This window comes from Mercenaria mercenaria, chromosome 7 (genome assembly GCF_021730395.1).
Source record: "Mercenaria mercenaria strain notata chromosome 7, MADL_Memer_1, whole genome shotgun sequence".
Taxonomy (NCBI): domain Eukaryota; kingdom Metazoa; phylum Mollusca; class Bivalvia; order Venerida; family Veneridae; genus Mercenaria; species Mercenaria mercenaria.
This window is the reverse complement of record NC_069367.1, coordinates 38,190,840-38,218,248: the sequence shown is the minus strand read 5'-3', so window position 1 is coordinate 38,218,248 and position 27,409 is coordinate 38,190,840. Positions and strand designations below refer to the sequence as shown.

General features: G+C 36.6%; 1 long non-coding RNA gene across 1 annotated transcript; it reads right to left on the bottom strand.

Moving 5' to 3' along the window:
• Positions 1-11,972: 11,972 nt before the first annotated feature.
• Positions 11,973-25,756, bottom strand: LOC123555485 (uncharacterized). The gene is made up of 4 exons (XR_008371691.1): positions 25,542-25,756; positions 24,766-25,057; positions 18,660-18,898; positions 11,973-12,755 (listed from the first exon to the last, which is right to left on the bottom strand). It is a non-coding gene; the product is annotated as an uncharacterized LOC123555485 (long non-coding RNA).
• Between the last annotated feature and the right edge of the window lie 1,653 nt (positions 25,757-27,409).

The following is a 27,409-nucleotide window of genomic DNA, read 5'->3' as shown; positions in this document are numbered from 1 at the left end:
ATATGGCCTCTAGAGAGGTCACAAGATTTTTTATTATTTGACCTACTGACTTAGTTATTGAAGGCACGTGACCCAGTTTCGAACAAGACCTAGATATCATCAAGGTGAACATTCTGACCAATTTTCATGAAGATCCATTCAAAAGTATGGCCTCTAGAGAGGGCACAAGGTTTTTCTATTTTTAGACCTACTGACCTAGTTTTTGACCGCAGTTGACCCAGTTTCAAACCTGACCTAGATATCATCAAGATGAACATTCAGACCAATTTTCATATAGTTCCCATGAAAAATATGGCCTCTAGAGAGGTCACAAGGCTTTTTAGTTATTTTGACCTACTGACCTAGTTATTAAAAACACGTGACCAAGTTTCGAACAAGACCTAGATATCATCAAGGTGAACATTCTGACTTATTTTCATGAAGATCCGTTGAAAAGTATGGCCTCTAGAGAGGTCACAAGGTTTTCTATTTTTAGACCTACTGACCTAGTTTTTGACCGCAGTTGAACAAGTTTCGAACTTGACCTAGATATCATCAAGATAAAAATTCTGACCAATTTTCATACAGATCCCATGAAAAATATGGCCTCTAGAAAGGTCACAAGGTTTTTTTGTTATTTGACCTACTGACCTAGTTATTGAAGGCACGTGACCCAGTTTCGAAACTGACCTAGATATCATCAAGGTGAACATTCTGACCAATTTTCATGAAGATCCATTCACAAGTATGGCCTCTAGAGAGGTCACAAGGTTTTTCTATTTTTAGACCTACTGACCTAGTTTTTGACCGCAGTTGACCCAGTTTCGAACTTGACCTAGATATCATCAAGATGAACATTCTGACCAACTTTCATACAGATCCCATGAAAAATATGGCCTCTAGAGAGGTCACAATGTTTTTTTATTATTTGACCTACTGACCTAGTTTTTGACGGCACGTGACCCAGTTTCGAACTTGACCTAGATATCATCAAGATGAACATTCTGAATAACTTTCGTGAAGATCCCATGAAAAATATGGCCTCTAGAGAGGTCACAAGGTTTTTTTTATTATTTTACCTACTGACCTACTTTTGTCCGCAGTTGACCCAGTTTCGAACTTGACCTAGATATCATCAAGATGAACATTCTGACCAACTTTCATACAGATCCCATGAAAAATATGGCCTCTAGAGAGGTCACAATGTTTTTTTATTATTTGACCTACTGACCTAGTTTTTGACGGCACGTGACCCAGTTTCGAACTTGACCTAGATATCATCAAGATGAACATTCTGACCAACTTTCGTGAAGATCCCATGAAAAATATGGCCTCTAGAGAGGTCACAAGGTTTTTTTATTATTTGACCTTCTGACCTACTTTTTGTGCGCAGTTGACCCAGTTTCGAACTTGACCTAGATATCATCAAGATGAACATTCTGACCAACTTTCATACAGATCCCATGAAAAATATGGCCTCTAGAGAGGTCACAAGGTTTTTTTATTATTTGACCTACTGACCTAGTTTTTGATCGCAGTTGACCCAGTTTCGAACTTGACCTAGATATCATCAAGATAAACATTCTGACCAACTTTCATACAGATCCCATAAAAAATATGGCCTCTAGAGAGGTCACAAGGTTTTTTTATTATTTGACCTACTGACCTAGTTTTTGATCGCAGTTGACCCAGTTTCGAACTTGACCTAGATATCATCAAGATAAACATTCTGACCAATTTTCATAAAGATCCCATGAAAAATGTGACCTCTAGAGTGGTCACAAGCAAAAGTTTACGCACGCACGGACGCACGCACGGACGCACGCACGCACGGACGACGGACGACGGACGCTGCGTGATCACAAAAGCTCACATTGTCACTTTGTGACATGTGAGCTAAAAACAATTCAATATGTGGCAATATTGAAGTATACAGACAAAATTGCCGAGTCATTCAGTAGTAGAAACTGTCGTAAAGAAACGATAACTTCCTTATTTATTAACAAAACATATGTGTATGAGTACATTTTTTCTTAGTTATGATCATTTTCCATCTGATAATCATGGTTTTGAGGCAAAATTACATTAAAGGTGTTTTCAGTTTTATTTCTTTTCCAGTAAACAGGAAAACGGCGCAAAAAAATGGTATTTTCAAATAGTACTCAGTTATTGCTACACTACAATTTGGGGTCTCGTTTTTAGCTGATCTTGCAGTTTGTGTGTTTGACTGAAAATATTTTCTTGCATCAAACAAGACCACCACTTTTCTTTTAATTTTTATTCAGCTCTGATAATATTCTTCGGGGAAATGTAAGTTAAAGATATTTTAAATTGGTCTGGATGTGTGCTGCAGCCATTGGAAATTTGTCATTTTTTATATAAAACAAGCAAATTCGATGAATTGGTATCCCCCGCCGAAAGGGTTTGTGGTGAGGAATGGCAAAAAGATATATCCGGCAAAAAGTTAAGGATGTTAATAAGAAGCAAATAATTTCATTAGTCAAAATCAATTTAACAGAAAACAAATGTTTAATTAAAGAGTACATAATAAATGTATGATACTTTGATCCTGACTTAAGAATTTATTTTGAATGGGATATGCTTACTGTAATAAGCTTAGCTTTTAAAATTAAATGCAGTTAATTGAAATGTGAGCTTGAAGTTTAACTGGAATGAAATATTGTCTTTGAGTGGTTTGGCACATGGTGTTGCTGTTTTACATGTACATTTGAACTTAAAAGATCAGATGTCCTTAAGAGAACACAGGTAAGATATCTTGAAACAGCTGAGGGCAAGGTTTGTGCAGTCACAACTTAACATGTTGAAGGTTTGAACATTTAAAAAAAAAAAAAAAAAAGGAATGGAAATATATATATCTATATATAATTATATGTATATATTTATTTTTTTAGGGGGTGGGGGTGCAGGGGAATGGAGAGGAAACAAAATTTCACATGTTGATTATAAATATTGATTGAAAATTAAAAATGAAAAAAAAAAAAAAAAAAGGTAAAAGGGTGAAGTTGGAGGGGGGGGGGGGGGGGGGGGGGGGGGGGGGGCAGAGGATGCATGATCAGTGGTGGGCATGACTGGATGGGGAAGTGAGGTGGGGGAATGGTACAACTTGGAAGGTTTGAAAAAAATCTAAAATAAGAAATGAAAAAAAAAAAAAAAAATTGGGGGAGGGGCGTTGGGAGGGTGAGGGGGTGTGACCAAGGCAAGTGGGTGACCAGGTGTGGGTGCGCAACTTCACATGTTTATAATAAATGTTCACAGAAAAGAATGAAAGAAATTTAATGAAATTCTGCCAAATGGTAAGTTTGTAATGTACAAATATGTGGATTTTTAGACAATTAAAGGGCAATAACTCTGAAGTTACAAAAAGAAATCCTTACAAAATTGTCTGTGCATAACCACATTATAGTGCTCTAAATTCTGTTATAGTTTCATAGTTCTAGGTCAAATATGTCAAAAGTTATGATGCAGAAATTGGCATATCTATAGATCTATAGTACCCTATATAGTTAACACTAGAAACTTCTAAGGGCCATAACTCTGGTGTTACTTGGGCAATCTGTCTGAAACTTGATGGGCCCCATAACCTCATAGTGGTGAACATGTACATGAAGTTTGTTTGAAAAAAATCTAAAATAAGGAATGATTTTTTTTTTTTTTTTTTTTTTGGTGGGTGGGGGGGGGTCAGGGGATAAGGGGGGAGGTGTGTGATCAAGGTAGGGGGGTGACCAGGTGTGGGTACACAACTTCACATGTTTACAATAAATGTTCATGGAAAAGAATGAAAGAAATTTAATGAAATTGTACCAAATGGTAAGTTTGTTATGTACAAATATGTGGATTTTTATACAATTAAAGGGCAATAACTCTTAATTTACAAATAAATCCAAATGAAATTGTGTGTACACAACCACATTATGGTGATCTAAATTCTGTTAAGTTTCATAGTTCTAGGTCAAATATATCAAAAGTTATGATGCAGAAATTGCCATATTTATAGTACCCTATATAGTTAACACTAGAAACTTCTAAGGGCCATAACTCTGGTGTTACTTGGGCAATCTGACTGAAACTTGACGGGCCGCAAGAACTCATTGTGGTGAACATGTATATGAAGTTTTAAATAAATATTCCCAACCATTTCCTAGATATGGCTCCGGACGGACGGACGACGCCAAAACTATATCCCTCCGACTTTCGTCGGGGGATAATAAAGAAGAACAGCTATTTAGTGTGTTGTAACCTTATGGATGACTTGGGTTAATAATGTTCAGCGATAGCTGGATCTCAGCATCACATATTAGTAAAAGGAAACCAACTTTTTGTTAGAGCAAGTACTCGTGTACTCGTAAAATATATTCAAATTTGGACCAGTCAGAAACAAGTTCCATAAAAAGCACCAATAATATAACATCTCTGCTAGGGTGTAATAAGTATTATAAGTAGACGGATGACAACGGAGTCATTCTGTATCCAGCGATTGATGTAAACACATTGAGGATTCAACTTATAATTTATCCAAGTACCTTCATAAATGAGCTGTTGCAGCTACACTGTCAGGGCAGATAAATTATATAAGAGAATATGCTTGAGATTATAGAAGAGTTGCAGTAGTTTAACTAGGTTTCGAGCTTTTGGGCCAACGCATAGAAATTAAACCTTTACGGGATAGACAATAGCAAGAACAGGCTGAGCATCGGAAAACTGAGACAGAGACTTTTGGTTTGGTAATCTTTCTGAGTCAGTTAGTCAGTTTACAGACAAGGTTCAACGGTATTAGCAAGTACAGCCAAGGCATTGGGGTCATACCTATAAGGTAGTTTAATGCTATATATTTTAGCATATAGGTGTGAGCATCCTGGAGTCAGAGCAATTATATTGAGTTGCAGCTTCATGTCAGAGAACATAGGCTGAACATCTATGCGAAAGGACTTGTATGTTGTCGATTCAAAGACATTGTCTGACGGAAATTTCAACAAGAAGATCAATCAAATATACTATCCCCGTTCTACACAAGTTTGAGCTGATTATCATTAGCTGAAGGTTATTAGTTTTTTCACCTGATCCCTGAAATTATCTAGCTATTATTGAAATCATTTTTGAAACATTGGTACATGAAGCATTAGTGCGAGGTAGCCAGAGAAAAAAATAATATGTGTGTTACTGTATATGGTCTCGCCAGCTTTACGTTTTAATAAAGAACATTCTACATAGTTTGTCAGCTAGTCCAAGACATAGTCACTTAGCAATTAGACCCATTGCATTGTTCAAGATACTGAAGGCGTAAGCACTTTCCCGGGTCATATAACTCATATCTTCTCATACATAATATTGATATACATATGCTATGTGGAAGTGTTGTTATGATATAGATTTATATGCTATTGTGAATGGTATTTTAGTAAAATATATTCAATTATTGTTCTTGTTAAAGGTTTTGACACACTTATCTTTATCTATATTTCCAATGACTGCAGCACACATTAGGATCTATTTTAAATATCTGCATGTAGCTTACATTTTCTTGAAGAATATTGCTAATATTGAATAAAAAAGAAAAGCATGGGTCATGTTTGATGCAGAAAAAAAATGTATTCAGTCAAACACACAAACTGTTAGCTAAACAATGAGACCCCAAATTGTAGTGGTGGGGTATGATCTAAATATACATGAGAAATTATGTAGTGTTATTATTTCGTTATGAAAATGCTACCTACATTTCAAGCATAGTTCTGTCATGTGATTTCAGCAAAACTTGAGAAAAAAATAAGGAAAATAGCTCTACAGAGCAAGAAAGGACTATGTGAAACCACCATTATGCGACTACCATTTTAAACCATTTTCATATTTAGTGTCTGTTTGCCTCTCTGTTTTCTGTTTTCTCTAAGATTGTGTCAGTTTCGTTTGAAATGTACAAACAACCAAAATGTATGAAAAATATACTAGGTTTTAGTTTGATAGTATCATACCATCAGTTTCTAAGGGTTTATGGCAATTTCAGTAACGTATGACAACTCGTCAAATTTTGGCAAAAAATAGATGTTATGACATAATTTCCAATCAGTTGCCATAACTGTAGCTTACTTTTGCCCTGTTTTGTCATTTTCTACTCTGATCTGCATACAATTTATACATTTAAACTGTTAAGTATTGTTATCTCTAACTACCAGAAGTTAGCAATCTTTAGGCTACCAGTATGCAATTTTTGAGAGAAAAAAATACTGTACACTCGAAAACATTGTAAATGTGATACATTTGTATTTTGTGTGTTTTATCAATATTTAATGCAAAATTGCAATGAATGTGTCATTTTCTATCACATTCCAATTAAAGTAGACCTTTCCCATCTTCATCTGGCCAGATTTCGATTTTTACCAATGTTCCACTAAAAAGCTGTTATTTATTCTATATAAAATTGTCATATTTCCAATAGCTACAACACACACCATTGCCTACTTTAAATGTCTGTAACTTACTTTTTTTTGAAGAATATTATGAAGACTAAATAAATATCAGAAAAAAATGAGGGTCATTTTGATGCCGGAAAAGTATTTTCAATCAAACAATTTAAGCGCCATTTTCCTATTCAGTGTCTGTATGTCTAATTGACATTGTGGCGGCCATTTTTGAATTGGGAATCCATCTTGAATTGGACTGAAGTTTGTGTGTTTTGAAATATAATGTGTGTATCTTCTATGATGATGGTCACTTCACACTATTTGAACTTTGTGAAATACTTAAACGGTTTTCCTGTATAATGAGGATTTTAATGGCGGCCATCTTGAATTTTGGCAGCCATCTTGAATTTTTTTGGGGGGAATTTATCAGCTTATTTTTTATGTGTTATAATTCTCTACTACCATGCAAAATTTCGCGTTCTTAATAAAAATATTGACATTATTATGGATCGATTCCAAAAATTCGCAGTTTCAATTATATTTTAAAACTTTTTACCCCAAAAAAATGCATTTTGCACCAGGATACTTTTCTATACTTTTAGTATGTCGTTACATACATCTTGTATAATGCTTTCACCAAAAATCAATTCTTTGCGAATTTTTTCCCCTATTTTCATAAATGGCCTTTACTAATGGTCACAGGTTACATCTGCATTAGTATCAAGTCATTCTAACCTCGTACGGACGGACAAACAGAAGGACGGACAGGACATCACTATATGCCTCCCGCATCAGTAGATGCTGGGGGCATAAAAATACAACAAGAGCTGTCCATAAGACAGCCAAGCTCGACTATTCGAAATATTGTCCCAGAAGTAGGAAAATATTACCCAAAATGTAAAATATCAAGAGTTTTAAGTTCAAAAGGGGACATAATTTGACCAAAATACATGTCAGAGTTATGGGACTTGACCCAGTGAGGTTGGTAACTGATCTTGAAAAAGAAAAAATAAGTTACAAATCTATATGCCTTTTGGTAATAGCTGTATGTACTTGCACGAAAAACTTTAACCAGGATTTTCTAAGTCCAAAAGGGGGCATAATTTGGCTAAAATGCAGTCAGAGTTATGGGACTTGATGCTATCAACTAGTTTTATAACCCCGATGACACATGTAAAGTTTCAATTCAATATCTGCATTATTGTTGGAGATAGTAACTTCCATGTAAAACTTTAACCAGGATTTTCCAAGTTCAAAAGGGGCATAATTTGCCCAAAATACATGTCAGAGTTATATGCACTTGTTGATAAATAAAAATAAACAAGAGGGCCATGAAGGCCCTGTATCGCTCACCTAACCGACTGACCTAAAGATCATCAAGATTAACATTCTGAACTAGTTTCGTTAAGATACAGTCATAAATGTGGCCTCTAGAGTGTTCACAAGCTTTTCCTTTCATTTCACCTAGTGACCTAGTTTTTTAGATTGTAGGACATTTGCCCCCCATTGAAAAAATGAACTGCTGGACATTTGCCCCCCAGTTGAAATGCCGGATAGGACATTTGCGCCCCCCCCCCCCCCCCCCCCCCCCATTGCTTATTTTTGGAATGGACATTTGCCCCCCCAATATTTTTGTCCTATATGCCAGTATATATAACTGTATTTTTGGTTGTTTTATTATCAAAATTACTCTAAAAGGCAATTTTTAGTAAAAAAAAAAAGTGTTTTATTGATAATAATTTGATAAATATTTTAATTACTTTCAGGTGTTAAGGTAAATAATACCCTATTACTGACTAATAAAAGTGCTCATAACAGTGTTATAATTTCTTAATTAGTGCAATGTTTTTAACATTTATATTACACTGACCTAAAATGTTTTTAACATTTATATTACACTGACCTAAACTCCAATCTAATGTCTCAGTTTTACATAATTTGCCACAATTGAATGTTAACTAGAATGCAAACAATAACATGCTTTTTGGTCACCTGTGTACTAGCCCCCTTATTATATGAGTGTATATCAAAATCCCCTCCACTGAAAAATGACTGGGTGTTACAAAATCCCCTTCACACATTTGCAGGGGTTATCATAATCCCCTCTGTGATTAACATTATAGATATATAGATATCAGTGCTCCAAATTATATTATGTTTGCTAAAGGCATTGTATTTACGTGCTTTATGCAATAGACTTTTAAATTGTGTATAGGTTGTATTTGAACTTGATGAAATAAGTAAAAATCACAGAGGGGATTATGATACCCCCTGCAAAAGTATGAAGGGGATTTTGTAACACCATGTCATTTTTCAGTGAAGGGGATTTTGATCAAGGGGATTTTGATTGTCTCCCTTATTATATATAATGTCATGTGATTTTCCAAAAATGCCACCTGAATTTAAACTGAAAATTACCAATAAATTCTAATTTTTTATAACCACAAGTTTTTCTGAAATTTAACTTCTATTAATAGTTTAAACTTCACAAATATACTTTTGTTGGCTTCACTGCTGATATATTTTATTGGTATTTTGCATTTAAACTATCAGTGTATATAAGTGTGTTATAACGAGTATATACAGTAAACCTCACTTATAAGGAACTCGGATATAAGGAACACTCGGTTATAAGGAACAGTTTTCAATTCCCCAATCTTATTCCTTCTTTATCAATGTAAAAATCCTCGGTTATAGGGAACTCGGTTATAAGGAACACTCGGTTATAAGGAACACTTTTTCAGGTCCCAAAGTAGGAAATTCAATGGAAAACCCCTCGGTTATAGCGAACAGACAATGAAAATAAAAATATTGAAACCCGGACATAAACAGGAGAATCGGCACTTTCACGTGCTTTCATGTACATGAATAAACACAAATTATTTCATTTCTATGATCTTAAATTCGTTAATTCACAGATACGATAAAACGAAAATATATAATATCAAATTACCAAATACTAGACGATATTAGACTTATATTTACTCAAGATTATGTTCGAGAGCTACATGTATTAGGTATTTCATGTTAACAATAGTTAAAGAAAATCAGTCACGGTCATACTATCCTAAATAAATGTGTTAATTACACGTGATTAACAATGGCAAACAGTTCGGTTTACCAAATTTCCAATTATAAAATTATAGCAGGTGCTAAAATAAATAAAATGGACAACAGCAATAGTATAAGTAAAATTTACATTTTAATCCGTATGTATGGTGCCGTTGTCTAGTCGTAATACACTGTATGTTATAAACAGCCTACTTTTAGATTTTAATGGGTAGTCTAATTAAACATTTTTGTAATAAAAATAACTTTTGTTTTATATTAGTATTGATTCACATGACATACAGTCAAGCAAGTAAGGGAAATAACTGCAACATATCTGATAGTCATCATGTAGCGCTCTCTAAAAAGATAGAAATTACCAACAAAAATAAACATAAATTACGGTTATTCTTACCGACAAACATTTTGGCTTGTTTTGGGTCTAATACCGCGTTTCAACACTTTTTCAGTCATAATCATGCAGGCAGTTTACCTTTCCATCTCTCCAGGAAAGGACTGTACTAGAAACGCAATTTTCTCACATAAAGATTCAAGGTCGGCCCAGGGTGTGAACACATAGCCCTTAATAAACGTCAGTTAAATAGTGTTCGCTATACAAATTGTGTTCGTTATACAAACCTCGGTTACAAGAAACTAGTTCGCTATACAGATATAAGGAACCTCGGTTATAAGGAACAATTTTTAGAGGTCCCAAGCTGTTCCTTATAAGTGAGGTTTACTGTATGAGGTAATGGATAGATGTGTTAAAACGAGTATCTATGGGGTAATGGATAGATGTGTTAAAATGAGTATGTATGGGGGAAAGGGTTAAGATAAGGTCATATATGTGGCCTCTACAGTGTTAACTAGCTTTTCCTTTGATTTGACCTGGTGACCTAGTTTTTGACATGATCCAGATTCAAACTAGACCTTGAGATCATCAAGATTAACATTCTGACCAGGTTTCATGAAGATATAGTCATAAATGTGGCCTCTACAATGATAACAAGCTTTGCCTTTGATTTGACCTGGTGACCTAGTTTTGACCCCAGATAACCCAATACTGAACTCGTCCAAGATTTTATTGAGGATAACATTCTGACCAAGTTTCATTAAGATTGGGCCAAAATAGTGACCTCTAGAGTGTTAACAAGCTTTTCCTTTGATTTGACCTGGTGACCTAGTTTTTGATCCCAGATGACCCAATATCGAATTCATCCAAGACTTTATTCAGAGTAATACTCTGACCAAGTTTCATTAAGATTGGTCCAAAATTGTGACCTCTAGAGTGTTAACAAGCTTTTCCTTTGATTTGAACCGGTGCCCTAGTTTTTGACCCCACATGACCCAGATTTGAACTTCACCTATAGATCATCAAGATCAACATTCTGACCAAGTTTCATTAAGATAAGGTCATAAATGTGGCCTCTACAGTGTTAACTAGCTTTTCCTTTGATTTGACCTGGTGACCTAGTTTTTGATCCTACATGAATTAGATTCAAACTGGACCTTGAGACCATCAAGATTAACATTCTGACCAGGTTTCATGAAGATATAGTCATAAATGTGGCCTCTACAATGTTAACAAGCTTTGCCTTTCATTTGACCTAGTGACCTAGTTTTGACCCCAGATAACCCAATACTGAACTCGTCCATGACTTTATTGAGGATAACATTCTGACCAAGTTTCATTAAGATTGGGCCAAAATTGTGACCTCTAGAGTGTTAACAAGCTTTTCCTTTGATTTGACCTGGTGACCTAGTTTTTGACCCCAGATAACATTCTGACCAAGTTTCATTAAGATTGGGCCAAAATTGTGACCTCTAGAGTGTTAACAAGCTTTTCCTTTGATTTGACCTGATGACCTAGTTTTTGACCCGAGATGACCCAATATCGAACTTGTCCAAGATTTTTTTGAGGGTAGCATTCTGACCAAGTTTCATTAAGATTGGGCTAAAATTGTGACCTCTAGAATGTTAACAAGCTTTTCCTTTGATTTGACCTAGTGACGTAGTTTCTGATTCCAGAAGACCCAATATTGAACTCGTCCAAGATTTTATTGAGGGTAACATTCTGACCAAGTTTCATTAAGTTTGGGCTAAAATTGTGACCTCTAGAGTGTTAACAGTCAAATTGTTGACGACGGACGGACAGACGACGGACACAGGGCGATCACAAAAGCTCACCTTTGAGCACATTGTGCTCAGGTGAGCTAAAAATTGGGCCAAAATTGTGACCTCTTAGAGTGTTAACAAGCTTTTCCTTTGATTTGACCTGGTGTCCTAGTTTTTGACCCCAGATGACCCAATATCAAACTCGTCCAAGATTTTATTGAGGGTAACATTCTGATCAAGTTTCATTAAGATTGGGCAAAAATTGGACCTCTATAGTGTTTACAAGCTTTTCCTTTGATTTGACCTGGTGACCTAGTTTTTGATCCCAGATGACCCAATATCGAACTCATCCAAGATTTAATTGAGAGTAACATTCTGACCAAGTTTCATTAAGATTGGGCAAAAATTGGACCTCTTGAGTGTTAACAAGCTTTTCCTTTGATTTGACCTGGTGACCTAGTTTTTGACCCCAGATGACCCAATATCGAACTCATCCAAGATTTAATTGAGAGTAACATTCTGACCAAGTTTCATTAAGATTGGGCCAAAATTGTGACCTCTAGTGTTAACAGTCAAATTATTGACGACGACAGATGACGGACACAGGGCGCTCACAAAAGTTCACCTTTGAGCACTTCATGCTCAGGTGAGCTAAAAATAAAAAGTCTTAGTTGTTTCTTCACATGTGCCATTTACAAATTACATATTGAAACGACTATCATAGATAACGTTTGTAATACGTTTTTTTGAAAATGTCACGAGTGTGTTATTATTACGCATCACAGTTTCCTCTGCAAATAATCCCTATGACAATTGGTAAAACAAACTTAATTTTTCTTTATATGTTTGTCAATGTTTGGGTCGCTCGAAACCATGGATAACTTGAGCATTTTGCTCATCCCCTTGTGACCTCGAGCGAGTGGTGTTTCACTGTACATTAAATTTTTTAAAAGTCTGATTCTGTTTGACACATTTTTTATCACCTAATTTATTGCTAGTCTACAGATGATGCAACAACCTTTTGATGTCGTTTCCACCAAGCCAGCTCTGCCTGTAAGCTCAACAGGTCCAACACAAGATCTTTATTAGAACGCTGTAGGTTTTAATCCTGGAGAAGATTGGGTTGTGCTAGGTAGTGTCACCAATGGATAACTTCTTCACAATCATACTGGTCCCCCAAGGTTAAAGTCTCTCACAGAACTGAAAAGTTAAATGCATTCTTCAATTTGTAACCAAAAAACTGAAAATGTTATCTTCATGCCTATCACAAAGAATTTTAAGATTGCTGTTGTGCATGTTATTCTTCCTAAAACAAACAAAACAAGAGGGTCATTGACCCTAAAGTGCTCACCTGTGTACAAGGCTTCAGTTGTGTTTGTGTAACGTTATGGTACAAGTATAAAGGTAGGATTCTTTTATGTTAGCCTATATTATATACATGTCACACACGTTTGAACCTAGGGCTATAACTGAACAATTATGGTAGACAGTACAACTCAGATATCATATGCCAAATATCAAGGCTCTAGCTATTATTGATTCAGAGAAGGAAATTTTCAAAGTCCTTAGGCCAGATTTCTTTGATTTTTCGTTACTCAGACCCGCCGACCCTATTTTCCGTCATTTTCGAAAAAAATAAAAATTGAAATTTCAAAATTATTTTCGGGCGACGATCGATGTTTTGCTGCATTCTGACGACGACGACAACGTCGATATTCGCCAGGGCATTATCCGTCAGGGTCATATAGGCGCAATTTCCGCTCAAATGTAAGCGTCTCCCGTACGTAAACAAAAACTTGAGTGAAATTTAAGATTGTCTTTGAACGATTTATGCACTATGGAAAAGCGGAATATTTGGTTTGTGATCTAGTATATAGACAATAAAACAACGAAAAACAAGTTCTGTAACGGTTACGATGTTCAAAATGTTAGAAAAACATAGATTTACCCGACGTAAATAACAACGGCAATATTAAATGTGAATTTGACATGCCTTTGGCAGTTATATATTACATGAGGATGAGGTATAGGAGCAACAAAGTGCTGCCAAACAAAGGAGTCATCCGTTTCAGATTTTGGGTTGTTTTTTTTACCAGGAGGGAAAGGGGCCCAGGCCTGTGATTTGGAGCAAAAACAGCTCGGTGTTTGGGCAAAGGGGAATAAAAAACCTGATGTAAAGTCAGTTTTTGAGGAAAGCTGCATAATTTAAAAGATATTTTCTGAGGGAAGGACCCTATTATGAAGGGGGATAAAACCCTGTGATATGCTTATGAAGACATATATATATATTACAAGTTGCCTGATTGGAGGTATTTATCTATATATTCCATTGCATACAAATCCTTTTCAGGGACCTATCTAGCTACTTATGCTTTCAGTCATTTTCTGGCCATCGAATATAGAATAAAGAGTGGCCCGACTTTGAATCACTTGCCCCTAACCACTGTGGGATCGAGCCCCACTCAGGCCATCATGTGAAAAAGATATCCAGCTGGCTGACGGAAGGTAGGCCATTCTACCCAGATGCCAATTCTTGCCTGAGATGATGCCCCGAGGAGTACCTGGGGTCTTCCTGCACCATTAAAGTCTGGAAAGTCACCATATGACCTATAAAATTGTGTCAGTGTGACTTATAACACAACAAATAAATATTAAAATGTATTAAATAAAGATCTTGGTCAGAAAAGTTTATGAATTAAAAATAAAAGTATGCACATGCGAAAAATGAAACCAGCCGATCAGACCATTGAAAATTGCTATTCAATCATCAATTTAATACTTGCCGGAGATGTTATGACCAAGGGCAAATAGTACCCATGCCCAAAGAGTGATTTTGTTAAAGTTTTTGAAATCATCAATTTTATGTTCAAGATAATAAAAAAGTTAAACACAGAATGGTAATTTTCTTTGTATTACATGTTAAATGCGTATTAAAGTAGTGTTAAAATCCTTTCAGGCAACACATTTGAAGTGATCACTTATCGTCTGTTGTTTTAGTAAATTTTACTGCCTTTTCATTTTTATTTTTTTCCCTCCTCCTGTCAACATTTTTCTGCCCAAAATCCGAGTAACAAAAAATAAAACTAGAATGTGTCTGTAGGACACAGGGTGTGCCCCCCACTGGTACATTTGTCACAAATAAGTGGCAAAAATTCAAATGTTTGCAGTCTTAATGGGGTATAGCCTCAACAAACATTTTATGAAAAGGATTCACTATTCTAGGCGCTATACTTTTTGAGCTATGAGCATCACAAACAAAAAATCCACTATTTTGGCTATTTCAAGGGCCATAACTCTGTAATAAAAGCTAAGATTCTCAAGAAGAATGCCAAGTGTGCAAGGTCACATCACGATAAAGACTCCAGCAAGGTTTCCTGAATTTACATCAAATACTTTTTGAGCTAGGTATATAATTAGGTGAAAAGGTGCATTTTTTTACTATTTCAGGGGCCATAACTTTAAAAAAAAAAAAGGGGTGGAGCCAGCCAAAAAATTAGAGGTGTGCAAGTTTATATCATGATAAAGACTTATGCGAGTTTTCAACCATTTATATTTAATATTTTTTGAGCTAGGTGTGTCACAAGGTGAAAATGTACATTTTTGACTATTTCAGGGGCCATAACTCTAAAAATAGGGGGCGGACCCAAATGAAAAATAGGAGTTGCACAAGTTCATATCATGATTAAGACTCATGCAAGGTTTCATGAATCTATATCAAATACTTTTTAAGCTAGGCATGTCAGGAGGTGAAAATGTGCATTTTTGACTACTTCAGGGGCCATAACTCTGAAAATTGGGGCCAGACCCAAATGAAAAATAGAAGGTGCCCAAGTTCATATCATGATTAAGACTCATGCAAGGTTTCATGAATCTATATCAAATACTTTTTGAGCTAGGCGTCTCACAGGGTGAAAATGGGCATTTTTGACTATTTCAGGGGCCATAACTCTGAAAATAGGGGGCGGAGCCAGATGAAAAATAGGATGTGCGCAAGTTCATATCATGATTAAGACTCATGCAAGGTTTCATGAATCTATATCAAATACTTTTTGAGCTAGGCATGTCACAAGGTCAAAATGTGCATTTCTGACTATTTCAGGGGCCATTACTCTGAAAATAGAGGGCGGAGCCAGATGAAAAATAGGAGGTGCGCAAGTTCATATCATGATAAAGACTCATGCAAGGTTTCATCAATTTATATCAAATACTTTTCGGGCTAGGCGTGTCACGAACTTCGGACGGACGTACGGATGGACGGACGGACGCACAGACGGACGGACGCACGGACAAGACCAAATCTATATGCCCCCACCACTCATGGGGGGGCACAAAAACTCTGGCCTTATATATAAGCCTATAGTAAGTACATGTCACAAACAGGGGCGAGACCATTTTTGACCTTAGTCACACCCTTATATCACATGTCAAATATCACAGCTCTAGAAAATAGATTTTGAAGTCTGATAACTGAAAACCTATTTCTAATAAAAAAAACCCCATTATTCAGTGAATCAGAACCATCTGAACAACTTTAATAGAGGGCTACCCAGAGATCACTTGTTTTCGACAGGAACCGAGATATTATGCCGATACAAGTTGTGTGCAAGTTTGAATAAAGTTGACTGCAAAATGTTGTCTCTATCGTGTTCACAAGCCAAAAATAGCAAAGTTTGGCCCTTTAAGGGGCCATAACTCTGGAACATAGGCGTAGGAGCAGGGGGGGCCAGCGGGGGCCAGGCCCCCCCAAAGCTAGGAGAAGGGGGGGCCAAAGTATAGTTTGGACCCCCAAATATTTTGGAAAAGAGATATAAATTACAGTCTAATATAACATTTACTTAGCATCATATAATTCTTTTCAATCTGATTTCTGATTTGCATTTGGCCTTCCCTTGTATTCTGACTAAAAATGTCTCTTTCCATAGTGTGAGTACTGAAATCTGTACGCGCCACGCCAAGAATTGTTTACATTTTATAAAAATAATATATCATTGAGCGCAGTCACTACAGTTCCGGTTTGAGCGTCTGCAAAATCAATATAGGCCTAACTATTAAGCCTGTTTACACATGTAAACGTTGTGTATTTTTTATTTTTTTGTTTTTCATTGTCCATTAAAAGGAAATGATATTTCCACAACTTTATACCACAATTAGACAAATCAGTGCTAACTGATTGTATGTCCAGGGCTTCAACAGAAGAATGTAAAAAAATGGCACACTTAATTAGAACAATACATAATATGACTGATTAAGACAGTTCAGTGCCTAGTCGTATGTGTATCATCAGAATAACTCAATGATTGCTAAAACATAAAGGTTTGAGGGGCCTATGGCCCAATTAATCCCTGTACAAGGCCTTGAGTCTTTGTCACGAATAATGCACCGAGGATACCTTGCCGCTACCCCGCCCCCCCCACCTCCCCACAAACCGCCGGTCGAAAAGGTTTGGCCCCCCCAAAGTCAAACTCGCTCCTACGCCCATGTGGAACCCATGAGGAGATCTGGGCAGCTGCTCGGAAATGAAGTGTGACGTACATACGTACGGACGGACGGACAGGGCAAAAACAATATGTCTCCCCCAGAGTGGGGGGAGACATAATTATGGCCCTTTAACTCTGGAACCCATGATGGGATCAGGCCAGTTTTCGAAAGGAACCGAGATATGCCAATACAAGTTGTGTGCAAGTTTTATTAAAGTTGATTGCAAAACGTGGTCTCTATCATGTTCACAAGCCAAAAATGGCAACTTTTGGCCCTTTAAGGGGCCATAACTCTTGAACCCATAATGGGATCTGACCAGTTTTCCAAAGGAACCGAGATATTATACCCATACAAGTTGTGTGCAAGTTTGATTAAAATCAAATACAAAATGTGGTCTCTATTGTGTTCACAAGGAAATTTTGAATGGTCGGACAAAGGGCGATCACAAAAGCTCACCCTGTCACTATGTGACAGGTGAGCTAAAAAAATTGAACGGCATTTGCAGAAGTTCACACAATGACCATTTGTGTGATATTATTTTAAAATTGGGCTAACAGTTTTCTAAAAGAAGATTTTCTAAGTGACCACGCCCCTTTTGACGAATAGGAATAATTTGAATAATCTTGGTAGATCTTGTTTTGTTGGGTTTAACGTCACCTAGGCACTGATACAGTTATAGGTCATATGGCGACTTTCTAGCTTTGATGGTGGAGGAAGACCCCAGGTGCCCCTCTGTGCATTATTTCATCATGAGCAGGTACCTTGGTAGAACCACTGACCTTCCGTAAGCCAGCTGGATAGCTTCTTCACATGAAGAATTCAATGCCCCAGTTAAGACTCGAACCCACATAGGTGAGGGGTAAGTGATTTGAAGTCAGCAACCTTAACCATTCGGCCATGGAGGTCCCTTGGTAGAGGGTCACACAAGGACCATTTGTGTAAAATTATTTTAAAATCGGGCTAGCAGTTTAACGCGAGAAGATTTTTTAAATTTCCGCTATATACAAATAGGGAAAAGCAACCACACTCCCTGGGGGCCGTGTTTTTTGATAAATCGGTACAATTTGAACAATCTTGGTGAAGGGTCACACATTTTGTGTAAAATTAATACACTCAAAATCGGTTATACGTAGTCAGAATAATTCACTCGGGCTATGCCCTTGTGAAATTATTCCACTGACATATAACCTCTTTCCTTGTAATAATAACATTAAAACATGGTTATTCTATATATTATTTCTTTAATCAGACCATCAGTTTAGGAGGACATGTTGTTTGAAGATTTTTTTGTTTTTTAGCTAAGGCGGCCTCTATGTGCAACCAAGCCGAACTGTCTGAACAGTTTTGGTAGAGGACCATCCAAGGAACATTCACACAAAGTTTCATCTAAATCCATTCAGAGGTTTTGGAGGCGATGTCTTTTAAACACAAATGTTAATGGCGGACGACTTGACGCATGACGGAAGACAGACACAGCATGATCACAATGAACTCAGATGAGCTTAAAACATTTCTTGAAAGCAATGTAAACGACTGAAGTAATGGCATAACCTAGTCTGCTCACGAGATGTAAATGACCTGTTACAACCACATAAGAACTGTAATATGTTTTAGATTTCTTCTTACCTGAAAAGCTTTCTGATGGTTTCTGCTGGAATATCCGGGTTGTCATGAAGATATGTAGGGAGTGTACCCATACCCACAGCCAGGTCCTCGTCTGGATGTTGGTTTTCCCTCTCCTCGGCATGGACTTCAGTGATGGTTCTGGCAGATGTCATAACCTTGGTCTATACAAATGTCCCTAAAAACTTCCGCACTAGTTGTTCCATTTCTGGATGGAGATAACCAATCATTGACTCACTAGCCTGAAAAAAACAAGAGCTGTCGGAGGACAGCATCGTTCGACTATTCAACAGCCTTGTCAACTGAATGAATACAAGTCGAAAAAGGGGCATAATTTTGTAAAAATGGGAAAAAGGGTTATGGAACCTTCACAGTGCTTATCAGCTCATAAAGTGAACAAGTGCGTGAAGTTTCAATCCTTTCCCATAAGTGGATAATGAAATACCAGCTTACATACAAAAACTTAACCAAAAACTTCTAAGTCGAAAAAGGGGCATAATTTTGAAAAAATTGCAAAGCAGAGTTATGGGACCGATACTGAGTGCATGTCAGATCATGACAGTGAACAAATGTGTGAAGTTTCAATCCATTCCCATTAGTGTGTACTGAGATAACAGCTTACATACAAAACCTTAACCAAGAATTTCTAAGTCAAAAAGGGGGCATAATTTCATAAAAAAGCAAAACAGAGTTATGGAACTTGTGCAATGTAGGTCAGTTTATCACAGTGAGTAAGTGTGTGAAGTTTCAATCCATTCCCAAAAGTCGTTACTGAGATACCAGCTTACATACAAAACCTTAACCAAGAATTTCTAAGTCGAAAAAGGGACATAATTTTGTAAAAAAGCAAAATAGAGTTATGGAACCTGTGCAATGTAGGTCAGTTTATCACAGTGAATAAGTGTGTGAAGTTTCAATCCGTTCCTGCTAGTGGTTACTGAGATACCAGCTTACATACAAAACCTTAACCAAGAATTTCTAAGTTGAAAAAGGGGCATAATTTTGTAAAAAAGCAAAATAGAGTTATGGAACCTGTGCAGTGTAGGTCAGTTTATCACAGTGAATAAGTGTGTGAAGTTTCAATCCATTCCCACAAGTGGTTACTGAGATACCAGCTTACATACAAAACCTTAACCAAATCGGGACGCCGACGCAGACGCCGACGCATGGGTGAGTCCAATAGCTCTACTATTCTATGAATAGTCGAGCTAAAAAAGATGTAACATTTTGATAAAAGAAGTTGTAAATAAAAGCTGTCACAGGAGACAGCGCGCTAGACTATTTCATTAATGGATAGTGAAATTTGGCACATCTGAGGAAGTTGAATGTGGATGAAGATATTGGACAAAAGCTTAAGTTTGTGTCAAATATATAACAGAGACAGAGATAAAGTTTATCAAAACATTAAATACCGTATTTTCCCGTATTAACGCCCCCGGGGGCGTTACAATTTCCAAAGAGGGGGCGTTTATTTGAGGTAAAAAAAAAAAAAATAATTTTTTTTACAAAACTTAAAAACATCGTTCAAACTAGCTGTAAAGTGTTTCTGTGTTGTTTAATCCCCCTAAAACGTAATTATTTGGCATCCAATTTAATGCAGTGTGTCTTTTATGCATTTAAATACGGTACCTCATGTATTCCATGTCTGGCTTTTTGACACGCTCGCGACACTACACATTACGTCATGACCCAAACAGCTGTGTACTCCGATAACATTTTCCTTAGTACATGCGGGTAGCTAATAGCACAATACACAATGTCAATGGTTTGACACGCTGCTGTGCCTGCTTTTAAATTAAAAGTTCTTAAAACTGCCGAAGAAAAGGGTATATCGTAAACACATTGCTGCAAGTTTGTTTAAAGTCGGCAGGAAGCGTGTGCGCGAGTGGTGTAAAAACAAATCAAAAATGTATTTACCGTTTAATTTTCTGTTACGTACCGTACTTAGTGCAAATGTTTTGGACTTACGGTACATGGACTGTTTAAAAGTGTGTTTAATTTTTAATACATTGGACTTTAGTACTGTAAATTACTTATTATGTGGACTTATAAAAATGAGGTAGGTGATTTTTTCCCGTTCTTGTTGACTTTTTTTCCCCTCCAAAATGGGTGGGGGGCGTTAATTAGAGGGGGGGGCCTTAATTCGGAAAAATACGGTAAGTATAAAAGAGACATAATTCAGGAAAAATTTCTGCAAAAGTAATGCACCATGTGTCATATTATGTGGCTAATAATGTGGAACAATTATTTTAAGTTTGAAAAATCAAAATTTATATATTGGTATAACTGAGAAATAGCAAAAGTGCATCACAGCCTCAACCTGAAATCCTAGGTATAACTCATAACATATTGGGGCCAACATTATGGATCTTGTGTCATATGATGTGGGTGATGATGTGAATCAACAATTTTAAGTTTGAATCGAATTGTTTGATAATAACAGAGACAGAGTGAAAGTGCATTCAAACTTAAACCTGAAATATTAAGTAAACAAGAGGGTCAAAATGACCCTGGATCGCTCACCTGAGTAATATGAGCTACATGTTTCAAATGTCAAACTGATGCTAAAATATTAAGGAAGTAGATCATTAGGTCAAATTTATGGTCACTGAAAGTCACTGTTAAGATTGATGTGCAAAACTGTATGTATCATACAAATTTCAAGGCTGTATCTTAAAAAAAAAAGAAAGTAGGTCAGTAGGTCAAGTTCACAGTCAATTGACCCCTAATCACTTATGGTCATCAGGTAATTATAATTTAACAGTCTAGGGAGTAAGATCAGATAATTTTTGAAGTATTTTTTTCCTATATAACTTATATAACAAGTGACCCCACACACAGGACGGGGCCTCTTTTCACCGAAGGGGCATAATTGAAACAATCTTGTTAGTTGCAGGCAAGATTTTTAAATTTTTTTTCCGATATAAGTCTATGTAAAACATAGGACCCCCTTGATGGGGCCTCTTTTCACCTCGTGGTTGGGAGAGGGGGTGGGGGGGGGGGCACAGTAGAGGACCACAAGGCAATGCTACATACCAAATATTAAAGGCCTAGGTCTTGTGGTTTCAGACAAGAAGATTTGAAAGTTTTTTCCTATATAAGTCTATGTAATACTTGGGACACCCAGGCCATAATTGAAAGGACCATTAGATGATGTCACATTTAGCGAAATATTGAGGCTCTATGCTTTGCGGTTTTGGACTAGAATATTTTTTAAGTTTTTCCTTAGTCTGCCATGGCAACCAGAGTTCTGTGTGGAATTCAATTCTTTGAAACATTTTGAAAGGGGGCCATCAAAGGAACATTTCTGTGAGGTTTGGGGTAAATCTGCCCAGTGGTTTTAAAGAAGAAGATTTTTTTTAGAAAGTGTTTACGGACGTACGACGAATATCGAGAGGTCACAAAAGTGGTTGTTAGAGTTATGACACTTGTGCCATATGATGTGGATGAGGAGGAGAAATAACTTTTTTAAGTTTGAAGCAAATCCATCAAGTTACTACAGTAAATCTCACTTATAAGGAACTCGGATATAAGGAACACTCGGTTATAAGGAACAGTTTTCAATTCCCCAAACTAATTCCTTCTTTATTCAATGTAAAAATCCTCGGTTATAGGGAACTCGGTTATAAGGAACACTCCGTTTATAAGGAACACTTTTTCCAGTCCCAAAGTACGAAACTCAATGGCAAACCCCTCGGTTATAGCGAACAGACATAGAGAATAAAAATTATTGAAAACCGGACATAAACAGGAGAATCGGCACTTTAATGCGCTTTCATGCACATGAATAAACACAACTTATTTCATTTCTATGATCTTAAGTTTGTTAATTCACGGATACGATAAAACGAAAATATATAATATCATCAAATTACCAAATACTAGACGATAGTAGACTTATATTTACTCAAGATTATGTTCGAGAGCTACATGTATTAGGTATTTCATGTTAACAATAGTAAAAGAAAATCAGTCACGGTCATACTATCCTAAATAAATGTGTTAATCACACAGTTCCGTTTACCAAATTTCCAATTATAAAAATTAAGCAGGTGCTAAAATGGACAATAGCAAAAGTATAAGTATAATTTACACTTTAATCCGTATGTATGGCGCCGTCTAGTCGTAATACACTCTATGTTATAAACATCCTACTTTTAGATTTTAATGGGTAGTCTTATTAAACATTTTTGTAATAAAAAATTAACTTTTGTTTTATATTAGTATTGATGTCTATTCACATAACATGCAGTCAAGCAAGGTAAGGGGAGTAACTGCAACATATCTGATAGTCATCATATAGCGCTTTCTAAAAAGAAGATAGAAATTACCGAAAAAAATAAACATAAATTACGGTCATTCTTACCGACGAACATTTTGGCTTGTTTTGGGTCTAACGCCGCGTTTCAACACTAGTTCAGTCACAATCATGCAGACAGTTTACTTTTCTATCTCTCCAGGAAAGGACTGTACTAGAAACGCAACTTTCTCACATAAAGCTTCAAGGTCGGCCCAGGGTGTGAACACATAGCCCTTAGTCAAATAGTGTTCGCAATACAAATTGTGTTTGTTATACAATCCTCGGTTACAAGGAACTAGTTCGCTATACGGATATAAGGAACCTCGGTTATAAGGAACAATTTTTAGAGGTCCCAAGCTGTTCCTTATAAGCGAGGTTTACTGTATAGAGACAAGGCAGTCAGAAAGACAGCTATATCCCCCACAACAGTTATGTATAGTGAAAGGGTTGATGGTATTGGGTGGAACCATGAAACATTCAAGTTGTGACCTTGATGTTAAGCTGGCATGGGTGAATATTGAAATCTGCACATTTTCTTGATAAGGGGAAATTATTGTTATTACAGCCAAGTCATATTAAAATCCCTCAAGGGGTTTAGGAGATGCAGTGCAGACATAAAATGGAAGGCTCAAACCTTTGACCTTGAGTTTTGACCTTGACCTTGAGCCAACATGGTTGACTCATGAGTTCTTTTGTTTGTTTGTTTGTTTTGGGTTTAACTCCGTTTTTCAACAGTATTTCAGTCATGTAACAGCGGGCAGTTAACCTAAGCAGTGTTCCTGGATTCTGTACCAGAACAAACCTGTTCTCCAAATGTAACTGCCAACTTCCCCACATGAAGTATCAGAGGTGGAGGACGAATGATTTGAGAGAAAAGTTGACCTAAACATAAAACTTAACCAAGAAATCTGATATTTTCTAAGTACAAAAGGGGCCAGAAATCTTGCAAAAAGCAGGATGCAGTTATGTTTCTTGCTGTACAGGGTCAGCTTATGATGGTGGACAAGTGTTCCAAGTTTCAAAGCAATTGCTTTGATAGTTTAGGAGAAAAGCTGACCTAAACATAAAACTTAACCAGGCAACGCCAACGCCGACACCGATCAAGTGATGACAATAACTCATCATTTTTTCCCCCCAAAAATCAGATGAGCTAAAAATCTTTCAAAGGGTTTAGGAGATACAGTGCGGAAACAAAATGTTATGGACAGATGGACGGATGGAGACCAATCGTGGCAGTGGATTAAGAGTGGGCGGAATGAATAAAGATGAAGTGCATCAAAACTTTAACAAAGGTGTAGATGCAGGACACCGACGCTGACACCAGGATGAGTAGGATAGTTCTTCATATACTTTGTATAGTCAAGCTAAAACAATTTGTTCAAATTGATGTAGATAAAGCAATAATGAATTCAGTGTCAAGATCCTCTGGAAATAAAGTACACAACCAAGCAACATAACAGCAAACTTGGTTTGACCGAGTCTGTTTAAAAGGTAATTAAATTGGTGAAATTGTGTACTTCAGTTGTGATTTTTTTGTAATCCTTTCATCATCAAAATGTATAACTTGTTTCCTTAATCTTTACCAGTTCTAAATTCCTACAATGGACTGGGCTATGATACAATTTGGGCAGTGCCATTTATTATTTGCAGGGGTGTTTACTGAAAATTTATTGACTGAAAGCAAACAGTGCCTGCACAGATGTGAAGGCCGGTCTTGGACTGCACTGGTCACAAAGGCAAAACACTTGCTACAAGCAGTCTTAAGGTTAATTCTGTTTTACACTGTAACTGCTTTATAATGTATCATACCTGAAATATGCTACTGAATTCATTCAGAGGACCCATAATGAATTCAAGTAAGTGGTAACTCAGGCTGAACAACAATTCAGGGAGTCTGGTAGCACATCTTTGAACCCTGTTCCCAGACATTTCACTGTCATCATGACTGTTCAAGTAAGACTTCAAGGCAGGGCAGTGCTGAAGAAACCGCCGCGAACATTTCTCAAGGGATAGCCAGCGTGCTGAACAATGTTTGAAAATCTTCGAGGGCTCAGTATAGGTGAAAGACAGGAATTCTCCATGTATCTCTTTGCTCTTGAAACTGCAAAATATTATAACGCAACCTGTGGAATAACATTTTATTATATCTTGTATTTCACCTGTAACTTATTACTATATTATTATTTTGTGTTCTTGTTATGCTGGCCCTCTCGAGACTGATCAGTGTCATAAACTTTTTACTTGAAGCATGATATTTTAATTCTATAGCAAAATGGTTTTCAAACTTTGTTACAATGTTACTGGAAAGCATTCAATTTTTCCTTTTTTTGTTGGGTTTAACGTAGCATCGACACAGTTATAGGTCATATGGCGACTTTCCAGCTTTGATGGTGGAGGAAGACCCCAAGTTCATCATGTTCAGGCAACTGGGTAGAGCCACTGACCTTCAGCAAGCCAGCTGGATGGCTTCCTGACATGAAGAATGAGAGTGAGGTTGAACACACATCGATGAGGGGCAAGTGATTTCAAGTCAGGAAAGAATTTTATTAATCATGTTCCTCTTCAACTTGTGAATATATACATACCTATGATGGAAGTGAAAAGCAAAGCTGGCCTTTTTCAACCCCTACTGTACACAGGTATTGGCAATATGGCACAGCAGCCCATGTCATAGACATCTGGTCACTTCTCTTTGATTCTAGACAGCACCAAGTTGTTGTGACCCACCATCATACATTGTCTGACCCATAGCCAAAACACTGGTTCCACTCGATATTTCTGTCCCTGAAAAACACAAGTAGTAAATTTTGAATGACAGAAACAAACATTTTAACCTACATTTAGGATACTAAAGTAAACAAGAGGGCCATGAAGGCCCTGTATCGCTCACCTGACCTATTGACCTAAAGATCATCAAGAATAACATTCTGACCAAGTTTCATTCAAGCTTTTCCTTTGATTTGACCTGGTGACCTAGTTTTTGATCCCAGATGACCCAATATCAAACTTGTCCAAGACTTTATTGAGGGAAACATTCTGACCAAGTTTCATTAAGATTGGGCCAAAATTGTGACCTCTAGAGTGTTAACAAGCTTTTCCTTTGTTTTGACCTGGTGACCTAGTTTTTGACCCCAGATGACCCAATATCAAATTCGTCCAAGATTTTATTAAGGGTAACAGTCCAGGCAATTTGTACAGTCTTCACTATTATTATTGAAATATGGTGCAAAAAATGTTTTCTAAATAAAAATGCTGTTTTTTAACATAAAGCCTTTGGCTTCGCATGTACACACTAGCATAATATACTTCCGACTATTTCTATACGATCCTCACTTTCGGTTCTACTTTCACTTTCATTTCAGCAGGTCACGTGACCTCTACTATAATAACGTGTTACCCCCACTATCACCATTCTTAGTTACGGCATGCTGAAAGACAGTTGTATGGTAAGAATTACCCACATTTTATTGATACTGCCAGCTCAGGATGATGTCCAACCATATTTATAATGTAATATAGAAGCACCAAAAATTCATTTCTGTAAAAAAATATTGTATTTGTAATTTACCCCTTTGCTTGGGTGATCAAGTTCAATGTGACAAATGTTCACACTGGTACCATAAACACTGTGTTGATGCACCTGTTGATGTTGAATTCATTTGTTCCGTGTGCTCGTGATTCTTTAACTTATCAGGTCGGAGAGTCATCCCCTGGATTGAGAGACATTCTCTCGATCTAAACATTGTCTCTCGTTCGAAAGACAAAATGTCTTTCGATTGAAAGACTCAAATTAGCTTAAGCAATGAAAATCATTGAAAGAGTAATTAAAACTCTCTTTTTAGAATGCGCAAATTTATTTCAAATATAGAAAATTATCTTTCTTTTATCAAATTTTCAAAATCAAAATTATTTTGGGAATTTTATTTAAGTGCTATAATGCTTAAGCAAACTTCTATGACAATGTGTTTCTTGTAAAGTTTACCTGAAATAACAAGTTGTTTCAATGAATAAATAATGCGACTGTAATGAAATGATTGTTTTAATAATGATTTCATGTTTTTTTCAACACTTAAGCTAAATGCTGTCTTTCGATTGAAAGACATTTTGTCTTTCAAACTAGAGACAGTGTTTAGATCTAGAGACTGTCTCTCAATCCAGGTGAAGTCTCCGACCTGCTTCAATATAGATAATTACAGATTTGTGAGGTTGCATTCCTGATCCATTTATTTATTAATAATAAGATATAATTCACAAATATCTATTATATTTTATGTCGTTCGTAATATAGTAGCCAGTAAAATATAGTGATCACTCCTTAAGCACTTTTCTATCTTTTTATGAGGTAACTTTGTTAAACTTGTATACTGTAGAGATGGTACTTAATGTTAAGTATTCAATGACAACAACAACAAACCAGGTGCAAAACTGAAGCGCATATTGCTTTACTCACACT